Source organism: Phyllobates terribilis, unplaced genomic scaffold, assembly GCF_046119375.1.
Source record: "Phyllobates terribilis strain yellow unplaced genomic scaffold, ASM4611937v1 Scaffold_785__1_contigs__length_677335, whole genome shotgun sequence".
Taxonomy (NCBI): Eukaryota; Metazoa; Chordata; class Amphibia; order Anura; family Dendrobatidae; genus Phyllobates; species Phyllobates terribilis.
The window spans coordinates 468,063-480,011 of NW_027363545.1; the positions used below are offsets into that span (position 1 = coordinate 468,063).

Sequence of the window (11,949 nt, forward strand, 5' to 3'; positions counted from 1 at the left end):
GTATTCCCATCTCCAGGATTCTACCCCAATATGTAGTATGCGTAATAATAATAATATTAGCAAATACCTCCAATTAGAAGTTTAGTATAGTTCTTCTGATTTGTTTTGTCGCTTACCCCATGTGCAGGGCATTGCAGTAGCTTAGGTTACGACCACTAGCAAATAACTGTCACTATATGAGTGGTCGTAACCATGGATACCGAAGCTACTGCAATGCCTTGCACATGGGGAAAGCGACATAGTGAATCAGAAGAACTATACTACACTTCTAATTGGAGGTATTTGCTAATATTATTATTATTACTACGCCTACTACATATTGGGATAGGATCTTGGAGATGGGAATACCCATTTAATTGCGAGTATTTGCGACAATTCAGTTTCATTAAAAATGTTGCACCGTTAGGCTTTTTGTTTCCTGCACATTCAGCTTTGATGTGATCTGTGGTCATAAATCGGCTAAGAGGAGCTGAAAAAAGACAGATTAAAAATAAGTCCAATAGCCAGCGCAACACAGAGCCAATAGAAGGCAAACAGTGCAAAATTATTAATGAAATCCAATTACAAAAATGATTTCAATGCGTTTAAATAAGAAAAAAAAATATTTAAGGAATATATACAATCATTGCAACAAGTGAAAGGACTATACGGTGGGAAAAAAGCCTCTTCTTCTCCAGATAGGCATTCAGCCCTTTCATGATTTTATCCAGAAGCACATTGCTGTCCTGAAGTTTCTCCAGAAGTCCGGTCAGAGAAGTGGCGCTTAAAACCTAAAACAAAGTAGATAGCCCATAAGTAAGATTCCATTATATAGTTATAGAGACTGAAAAAAGGTCACATTCATTGACTATTGTGCCAATAGTTTATATTAAAAGAAAAATTAGAACCTATTTGGATAGAAAATAGAAGATGCGGGAGGCTGGAGTCCAGGCAGTGCGGAGCCCCATAACCCGGGATCCTTGTGATGGAAGCATCAGGACACGGACTCTTGGAAAACATCAATCCTGGATGCAAGATGACCGTGCTTTCTTGTATCAGTCCACCATGAAGCATCCATTTACCTTCGGGTCTTTAACGCAATGTTTCATGATCTCTCTCCAGTTTCTGTCCACAGTCTGGAATAAGCGTCCTTCTTCAGGCATTTGCTGCATGATGTCCTCAGAAGAGAAGATTAAAGCCACTGGGTCGGCACCTTCAGCCATTCATCAATGGTTTCCTGGATCCTTATCAGTCGTTCCTCCCATTGCTTAAAGGAGGAGAGCAAAAAGTTAATTACACATAAAATGAAAAGGATAGAAAAAAAATGCTATCATTTTAGAAGATAAATTATCAATGGATATGAATTCTGAATTGTTGGACATTTGTAGGGAAAGTTTGGCGAGACTCCTTGATACCATCCCCTTTACATGTAAGCTGGAGCCGCATGTAACTTTAGCCTCGGAGATCCTAATGAAACCTTAGCTTCTGCTAATAAGCAAGTGAAGATTTTAAGCTGAGTGACAACATTTACTGTGGGTGGGAACTCCTTAATCCCTTCAGGACCGGATAATTTTTTGTTTTGCATTTTTTCCTTCCCTTCTTCAAAAAGCCATACATTTTTTAATTTTTCCATTGATATAGCTGCAAGAGGCTATGTAATGTGCTGTAGCTTAACCCCTTCCCAACATATGACATACTGTTAAGCCATATGCCATGTTCCTGCAGATGTGCAAAATTTGGACCTGGGCCCCCACCAGCATGTTGGTCAGATGTATGGGCCCTTGTAGCATTCTAGATCCGATAATGATGCGCGTGTTCGTCCCTGCCTTGGATGTTTCCCATTGTAGCCCCATCCTATAATAATGTCTCTCATTCTAGGCCCCTTCCTGGTATAATGTTCCCCATCCTGCGCCCCTTCCTGTTATAATATCCCCGATCCTGGGCCTCTTCCTGTTATAATATCCACCTTCTGTGTATAATACCCCCCATCCTGAGCCCCTTTCAGCAATAACGTCCCAATCCTGGGCTCCTTCCTGGTATAATGTCCTTGGTCCTGGGCCTCTTACTGTAATAATGTCCCCCATCCTGGCCCCTTCCTGTAACAATGTCCCCAATCCTGGTACAATGTCCCCCATCCTATAACAATGTCCTCCATCCTGGTATCCTGTCCCCCATCCTAGGCCCCATTCTGGTATAATGACCTCCATCCTTGTGCCCTTCCTGGTGTAATGTCCTTCATCCTGGCCCATGTCATGGTATAATGACCCCCATTCTGGTATAATGCTCCCTATCCTGGGCCCTTTCCTTGTATAATGTTCCCCATCCTGGGCCCCTTCTTTATATAATGCTCCCCATCCTGGGCCCCTTCCTTGTCTAATTCTCCCCACCCTGAGCCCCTTCCTTGTCTAATGCTCCCCATCCTTGGCCCTTTCCTGGTATAATGTTCTGTCGTTCTTTTCTAATACATTAAATAAACAAAAATAAATGATTCTTCTTACCTTCCTGCGCTCCCACGACATGCGGCGTCTTCTTCTGTAGCTGATTTCAGTGTGCCGGCAAGGGCAGCGCATGACGTCACTTCCATGCGTCGCTCGTGACTGGCACGCCGACATCAGCTACTGGCCTTTGATTGGCTGGCGGCATGCATTGCAGCTCAGGGACCCGGCATGTCCCTGCGCAGCAATATACTTCAGCCGAATGTGCGTCCTCAGACTGTGGAAGTGCCATAAATATATGAGATGGGAATACCACTCTGCCACTGTGCGCTCCTTTATGCACTTTACCCTCCTTTTTGGCACTCTTTGTGGTAAGAGACTACCTTAAAAAATGTTTTATGTGACATGTATCTGATTATTTGTGGGCAGGAGCATTATTTAGATGGATACCTGATGCATATGGCAAGTGTAAATCCAATGACTATGGAATACTTCTGGATTACTTTTTGATATATTATTACACTCATTGGATTGTCTTGATATACTAACCTTATGCTATATTATCTATATTGCTCATGTCCCACTGTGACCATATGCGTGACCATATATGTATACTTTGTAACATATCTTGCTACATTGGTAATCTAATTAGTGTCTTTATACTATCCGTATTATGTCATTTCTCTTTTTACTATGTACGTTTTTTAACTTGATGGAATAAAAATTTATATTTTTTACGCCAATTAACTCTTTCTTCTCCTATGTACCCATGTGTTTCATGAGTTGGCTCAGTTTGGCAAATCTGGGATATATTTCCCCCCGGATATGCCAACTTTACCCCTATAGGGTCTATTTAGTTGTATCACTCTGAGTCTATGTCTGATCCAGAGATACAATAATGAACATGAATCCTTATATATCACGGATCTTGCAGCCGCCTTTACCTGCTTGGACATAAGTGTTACATAGTTACATAGTTTAAAAGGCCGAAAAAAGACAAGCGTCCATCCAGTTCAGCCTATTTCTTGTGCACTGCAGCTATTCCGCAGCGTTGATCCAGGGGAAGGCAAAAAAAAACCATGCGGTATAGGCCAATTTACATCATTGAGGAAAAATTCACTTCCCGACTCCAATCTGGCAGTCAGATTAAATCCCTGGATTAATTAACTATCACTAAGCATAAGATGTAATTTTATTGTTCTCAAGAAAGGCGTCCAGTCCTCTCTTGAACTCATTAAGTGAGTTGGACATCACCACTTCCTCTCCCAGAGAATTCCAGAGTCTCACAGCTCTGACCGTAAAGAATCCCCTTCTATGCTGGTGCAGGAACCTCCTTTCCTCCAGACGCATAGTGTGCCCCCTCGTCTTTGTCACCATCCTTGGTATAAACAGGTCATGGGAGAGATCTCTGTACAGCCCCCTGATGTATTTATACATGTTTATGAGGTCTCCCCTAAGCCTTCTCTTTTCCAACGTAAATAGGCCTAATTTGGACAACCTCTCTGGGTATTCTAGTCCCTCCATTCCCTTTATTACCTTAGTCGCCCTCCTTTGTACCCTCTCTAGCTCCAATATGTCTTTCCTGAGTACCGGAGCCCAGAACTGTGCACAATATTCTAAGTGCGGCCTTACCAGCGCTTTATACAGAGGAAGAACAATGTTCTCATCATATGCCCCTATTCCTCTTCTGATGCATGCCATGACTCTATTTGCCTTCGCAGCTGCTGCCTGACACTGGGCACTCCAATTTAATTTGCTGTTAACCAAGACGCCCAGGTCCTTCTCCATGTCAGATTTCCCCAACGGTTTCCCATTTAATATGTATGGGTGACTGCTGTTTTTCTTTCCCATGTGCATGACCTTACATTTATCGGCATTGAACCCCATTTGCCATTTTTTGGCCCAACTCCCCAATTTATCTAAATCCTCCTGTAGCTGTGCCCTATCCTCATCTGTATTAACTACGTTACAAAGTTTAGTATCATCTGCAAATATTGCTATTTTACTATGCAACCCTTCCACTAGATCATTAATAAGTATATTAAATAATATAGGGCCCAAGACAGACCCTTGAGGCACCCCGCTAGTCGAGACGCAGTTATAAAAGGAATCCAATTTGTCCGCATTAATCAACTGCAGGGCATCTTGATTGGCAAATAGATTGATCACGTTGGGGTACCAAGTGTTCAGCAACTTTTCTTCTGTCTTGGCACAAGCCAAGGATACGCTGTTCCTCAGGGATTCACATTCTACAGGACCCCTGGACCCGACAAAGAATAAAGCACTTTATCATATTAAACCTGACAGGGCACACCTGTGAAGTGAAGACCATTTCCGGTGACTACCTCTAGAAGCTCATCAAGAGAATGCCAAGAGTGTGCAAAGCAGTCATCAAAGCAAAAGGTGGCTACTCTGAAGAACCTAGAATATAAGACATATTTTCAGTTGTTTCACACTTATTTGTTAAGTATATAATTCCACATGTGTTAATTCATAGTTTTGATGCCTTCAGTGTGAATGTACAATTTTCATAGTCATGAAAATACAGAAAAATCTTTAAATGAGAAGGTGTGTCCAAACTTTTGGTCTGTACTGTATATATCCACCCATATACAGTATACATATACACACATATACAGTATACATATATACACACCCATATACAGTATACATATATATACACACATATACAGTATACATATACACACCCATATACAGTATACATATATATACACACATATACAGTATACATATATACACACCCATATACAGTATACATATATACACACCCATATACAGTATACATATATATACACACATATACAGTATACATATATACACACCCATATACAGTATACATATATACACACCCATATACAGTATACATATATATACACACATATACAGTATACATATATACACACATATACAGTATGCATATATACACCCATATACAGTATACATATATACACACATATACCAGTATACATATATATACACCCATATACAGTATACATATATATACACACTTATACAGTATACATATATACACACCCAGTATACAGTATATATATATATATACACACCCATATACTGTATATATATATATATATATATACACACCCATATACAGTATACATATATACACACATATACAGTATACATATATATACACACATATACAGTATACATATATACACATATATACACACATATACACACACATACCAGTATACATATATATATACACACGCCCATATACAGTATACAGTGCTGGCCAAAAGTATTGGCACCCCTGCAATTCTGTCAGATAATGCTCAGTTTCTTCCTGAAAATGATTGCAATCATAAATTCTTTGGTATTATTCTCTTCATTTAATTTGTCTTCAATGAAAAAAACACAAAAAGAATTGTCCTAAAGCCAGATTGGATATAATTCCACACCAAACCTAAAAAAGGGGGTGGACAAAAGTATTGGCACCCTTTGAAAAATCATGTGATGCTTCTCTAATTCGTGTAATTAACAGCACATGTAACTTACCTGTGGCACCTAACAGGTGTTGGCAATAACTAAATCACACTTGCAGCCAGTTAACATGGATTAAAGTTGACTCAGCCTCTGTCCTGTATCCTTGTGTGTACCACATTGAGCATGGAGAAAAGAAAGAAGACCAAAGAACTGTCTGAGGACTTGAGAAACCAAATTGTGAGGAAGCATGAGCAATCTCAAGGCTACAAGTCCATCTCCAAAGACCTGAATGTTCCTGTGTCTTCCGTGCGCAGTGTCATCAAGAAGTGTAAAGCCCATGGCACTGTGGCTAACCTCCCTAGATGTGGACGGAAAAAAAAATTGACGAGAGATTTCAACGCAAGATTGTGCGGATGGTGGATAAAGAACCTCGACTAACATCCAAACAAGTTCAAGCTGCCCTGCAGTCCGAGGGTACAGCAGTGTCAACCCATACTATCCGTTGGCGTCTGAATGAAAAGGGACTGTATGGTAGGATACCCAGGAAGACCCCACTTCTTACCCCGAGACATAAAAAAGCCAGGCTGGAGTTTGCCAAAACTTACCTGAGAAAGCCTAAAACGTTTTGGAAGAATGTTCTCTGGTCAGATGAGACAAAAGTAGAGCTTTTTGGGAAAAAGCATCAACATAGAGTGTACAGGAAAAAAAAAGAGGCATTCAAAGAAAAGAACACGGTCCCTACAGTCAAACATGGCGGAGGTTCCCTGATGTTTTGGGGTTGCTTTGCTGCCTCTGGCACTGGACTGCTTGACCGTGTGCATGGCATTATGAAGTCTGAAGACTACCAACAAATTTTGCAGCATAATGTAGGGCCCAGTGTGAGGAAGCTGGGTTTCCCTCAGAGGTCATGGGTCTTCCAGCAGGACAATGACCCAAAACACACTTCCAAAAGCACTATAAAATGGTTTTAGAGAAAGCACTGGAGACTTCTAAGGTGGCCAGCAATGAGTCCAGACCTGAATCCCATAGAACACCTGTGGAGAGATCGCAAAATGGCAGTTTGGAGAAGGCTCCCTTCAAATATCAGGGACCTGGAGCAGTTTGAAGTGACCGCGGGCAAGGCCGCGCATTGGTATCTATGATCTGGCCCAGCAAGATCCCCACACACAGACTCTATCTTGACAACCGTATCTTTACTCGCATACATTTTTAACACAGCAAAGAAAAAAAAACAATAAATGACAACCGTAAATATGCACAGTAATAACGTGTACTGATAAGCTGACCCTCACTGTCCCTACTCACACGTTACCAGTCCTTTACTCCAGAAGGATGTGTCCCCCGTCGCAGGCCTGTCTGTCTTTGCAGGAAGGCGTCCCAGCCGGAGAAAAAACAGGAACAGCAGAATTCGCGGAAACAAAGGAAGGGATACTTCGGCCTCTCGCCAGAGGTCCCGCTTACAGTCTCTCTGATCCGGATAGAAGCTCTGGTGGGTCCCCTTATGTAGTCCACACTCCAGTAGCAGGGAGTGTAACAGCTGAATCCTTCAGCAGTGCAGGAGCTGGGGAAGGCTCCGAGGATATGGTGTCAGATAGAAGAAATCACGTTGAGAGTCTCTCCTGCGCCACACACGAGGGCCTGCACACCGTCCTGGCTCTTTTCACAGACCACAGCAGACTCTGCGCGCGCTTTTTCCTGCTTCCCACTTTGGTCACGTGACTCTCTAGGGCGGGACACAGGAGGCTCAGTCTTTTTCTCTGTCATCACACCCTGCGCAGGTGCAACCTCTGGCCACAAGGTGGCAACATCATCCTGTGTAATCACTTCTGTAACAGGCTCTATATCAATTATCACAGAACAGCCAGAGACGGCCAGCTCACTACAAGTTTGCCAAAGAAGAATGGTCTACAATTCCAGCAGAGCATTGTAAGAAACTCATTGATGGTTACCGGAAGCGGTTGTTCGCAGTTATTTTGGCTAAAGTTTGTGCAACCAAGTATTAGGCTGAGGGTGCCAATACTTTTGTCCGGCCCATTTTTGGAGTTTTGTGTGAAATGATCAATGATTTTATTTTTGCTTCATTCTCTTTTGTGTTTTTCCTTGCAAGCAAATTAAATGAAGATAATAAGACCAAAGAATTTGTGATTGCAATCATTTTCAGGAAGAAACTGAGTATTATCTGACAGAATTGCAGGGGTGCCAATACTTTTGGCCACCACTGTACATATATATATACACACACATACAGCATACATATATACACCCATATACAGTATACATATACACACATCTACAGTATACATATATATACACCTATATACAGTATACATATATACACACCCATATACAGTATACATATATACACAGTATAGATATACACACACATATACAGTATACATATATATACACACACATACAGTATACATATATACACACCCATATACAGTATACATATACACACCCATATACAGTATACATATATACACACCCATATACAGTATACATATATATATACATACAGTATGCATATACACATATACAGTATACATATATATATATATACATACATATAGAGTATCTATAATATAACGCTACAAGCGTCCTTCTGTCTGAAGCCTTTATAGTCTGCGCTAGTGCGACACGCCTGCACAGTCTGGCTCCAGACTGAAGAACGCATGGAGCCGTTACAGGTAAGAGGAGTGTATGGTGCTGGAGATCGAGGTATGCGTATACACTGAACACATACCGCGATCTCTGGCGCCATACTTACATACTTACCTGACCGGGATGAGCGCTACCGCGGCGCCTCTGTTCGGTCCAGAGTCCGGGGGAAGAGGGAGGCATTGAAATCGGCACATGCGCATAGCGCTATCCGGCGCCATTTTACTGAAGACACATTTGCAATGTGTCTTCAGCAAAATGGAGCCGGACAGCGTGGTATGAGCACACGCGTACTTCGGCGCCGCACTCCTCCCCCGGCCTCCAGCAGAACGGGAAACAGCGCTGGAGCACAGGGAAGAAAGGTGAGTATAAGTGTTTATTTTCTTGTATGTGTGTGTAGCATGATAGGGATGAGGGGTGCCATACATACCAGGATTGGGGGGTGAGGGGTGCCATACATACCAGGATTGGGGGGTGAGGGGTGCCATACATACCAGGATTGGGGGGTGAGAGGACCATACATACCAGGATTGGCGGGTGAGGGGACTATCCATACCAGGATTGGGGGGTGAGGGGTGCCATGCATACCAGGATTGGGGGGTAAGGGGACCATGCATAACAGGATTGGGGGTGAGGGGACCATGCATAACAGGATTGGGGGTGAGGGGTGCCATGCATAACAGGATTGGGGGTGAGGGGTGCCATGCATATCAGGATAGGGATGAGGGGTACCATGCATACCAGGATTGGGGATGTGAGGGGGTACCATAGATACCAGAATAGGGATGAGGGGGTACCATGCATACCAGGATTGGGGGTGAGGGGTACCATGTATACCAGAATTGGGGGGTGAGGGGACCATGCATACCAGGATTGGGGCTGAGGGGTGCCATGTATACCAGAATTGGGGGGGGGACCATGCATACCAGGATTGGGGATGAGGGGTGCCATGCATACCAGGATTGGGGAATGAGGGGTGCCATGCATACCAGGATTGGGGAATGAGGGGTGCCATGCATACCAGGATTGGGGGTGAGGGGTGCCATGCATACCAGGATTGGGGAATGAGGGGTGCCAAGTATACCAGGATTGGGGGTGAGGGGTGCCATGCATACCAGGATTGGGGGGTGAGGGGTGCCATGTATACCAGGATTGGGAGGTGAGGTGACCATGCATACCAGGATTGGGGAATGAGGGATGCCATGTATACCAGAATTGGGGGGTGAGGGGACCATACATACCAGGATTGGGGGGTGAGGGGACCATGCATACCAGAATTAGGGGGTGAGGGGTGCCATGTATACCAGGATTGGGGAATGAGGGATGCCATGTATACCAGAATTGAGGGGTGAGGGGACCATGTATACCAGGATTGGGGGATGAGGGGTGCCATGTATACCAGGATTGGGGGTGAGGGGTGCCATGCATACCAGGATTGGAGAATGAGGGGTGCCATGTATACCAGGATTGGGGGGTGAGGGGACCATGCATACCAGGATTGGGGGGTGATGGGTGCCATGTATACCAGGATTGGGGAATGAGGGGTGCCATGCATAACAGGATTGGGGGTGAGGGGTGCCATGCATATCAGGATAGGGATGAGGGGTACCATGCATACCAGGATTGGGGATGTGAGGGGGTACCATAGATACCAGAATAGGGATGAGGGGGTACCATGCATACCAGGATTGGGGGTGAGGGGTACCATGTATACCAGAATTGGGGGGTGAGGGGACCATGCATACCAGGATTGGGGCTGAGGGGTGCCATGTATACCAGAATTGGGGGGGGGACCATGCATACCAGGATTGGGGATGAGGGGTGCCATGCATACCAGGATTGGGGAATGAGGGGTGCCATGCATACCAGGATTGGGGAATGAGGGGTGCCATGCATACCAGGATTGGGGGTGAGGGGTGCCATGCATACCAGGATTGGGGAATGAGGGGTGCCAAGTATACCAGGATTGGGGGTGAGGGGTGCCATGCATACCAGGATTGGGGGGTGAGGGGTGCCATGTATACCAGGATTGGGAGGTGAGGTGACCATGCATACCAGGATTGGGGAATGAGGGATGCCATGTATACCAGAATTGGGGGGTGAGGGGACCATACATACCAGGATTGGGGGGTGAGGGGACCATGCATACCAGAATTAGGGGGTGAGGGGTGCCATGTATACCAGGATTGGGGAATGAGGGATGCCATGTATACCAGAATTGAGGGGTGAGGGGACCATGTATACCAGGATTGGGGGATGAGGGGTGCCATGTATACCAGGATTGGGGGTGAGGGGTGCCATGCATACCAGGATTGGAGAATGAGGGGTGCCATGTATACCAGGATTGGGGGGTGAGGGGACCATGCATACCAGGATTGGGGGGTGATGGGTGCCATGTATACCAGGATTGGGGAATGAGGGGTGCCATGCATACCAGGATTGGGGAATGAGGGGTGCCATGCATACCAGGATTGGGGAATGAGGGGTGCCATGCATACCAGGATTGGGGGTGAGGGGTGCCATGCATACCAGGATTGGGGGGTGAGGGGTGCCATGTATACCAGGATTGGGAGGTGAGGGGACCATGCATACCAGGATTGGGGAATGAGGTGTGCCATGCATACTAGGATTGGGGGGTGAGGGGACCATACATACCATGATTGGGGGGTGAGGTGTGTCATGCATACCAGGGTTGGGGGGTGAGGGGACCATGCATACCACAATAGGATGGGGGCAGCACAAATACCAGGATGGGAGACCATATACCAATAAAAATGCTCGCCACCCGGGCGTAGAACGGGTTCAATAGCTAGTACATATATACACGCATATATACAGTAATACAGCATATACATACACATATATATACTGTATATCCCCACACACACACATATATACAGTAATACAGCATATACATACACATATATACTGTATATACACACACACATATATATATATATCTGGCGACAGGGCCCCGCTGCGTCCTCTGTGTCTCTGTACAGATATAAATAACACGTACTGGATCCAGCACAGGTGACAGTCTGCCATAGAGCTGACGTGCAGTACATACACTGTGTTATGGGGGCGCTCACCTGTGCGGACCCCGCGCTCCGGCCGCTACTTCTCTGCTCATATAAGGTCTCTCTTTCTGCCATTAAATAATTCGGTTGTCATGGCAGCGGAGGCGGGGCGTTGGTAGGGGGCGTGTCTGATATAGGACAGATTGGGGCGGGGCTGTCATGCAGTGTTTGTCTCATCGCTGTAATTTCCTGCTGTTGCCACCTGGTGGACAGCATTGGTCAGTACGCGCTGAGAATGCTCACATGGTGGGGGAGGGGCAGCTTATATATGTATATACACAGTCACAATCCAGTTAGGGTTATGTTCACACAGTGTTTATTTAAAC

General features: G+C 44.9%; 1 long non-coding RNA gene across 1 annotated transcript; it reads right to left on the reverse strand.

Annotated features, from left to right (window-relative positions):
- Window positions 1-651: 651 nt before the first annotated feature.
- Window positions 652-11,720, reverse strand: LOC141240118 (uncharacterized). The gene is made up of 4 exons (XR_012305420.1): window positions 11,636-11,720; window positions 4,729-4,835; window positions 1,062-1,246; window positions 652-770 (listed from the first exon to the last, which is right to left on the reverse strand). It is a non-coding gene; the product is annotated as an uncharacterized lncRNA (long non-coding RNA).
- Window positions 11,721-11,949: the final 229 nt, after the last annotated feature.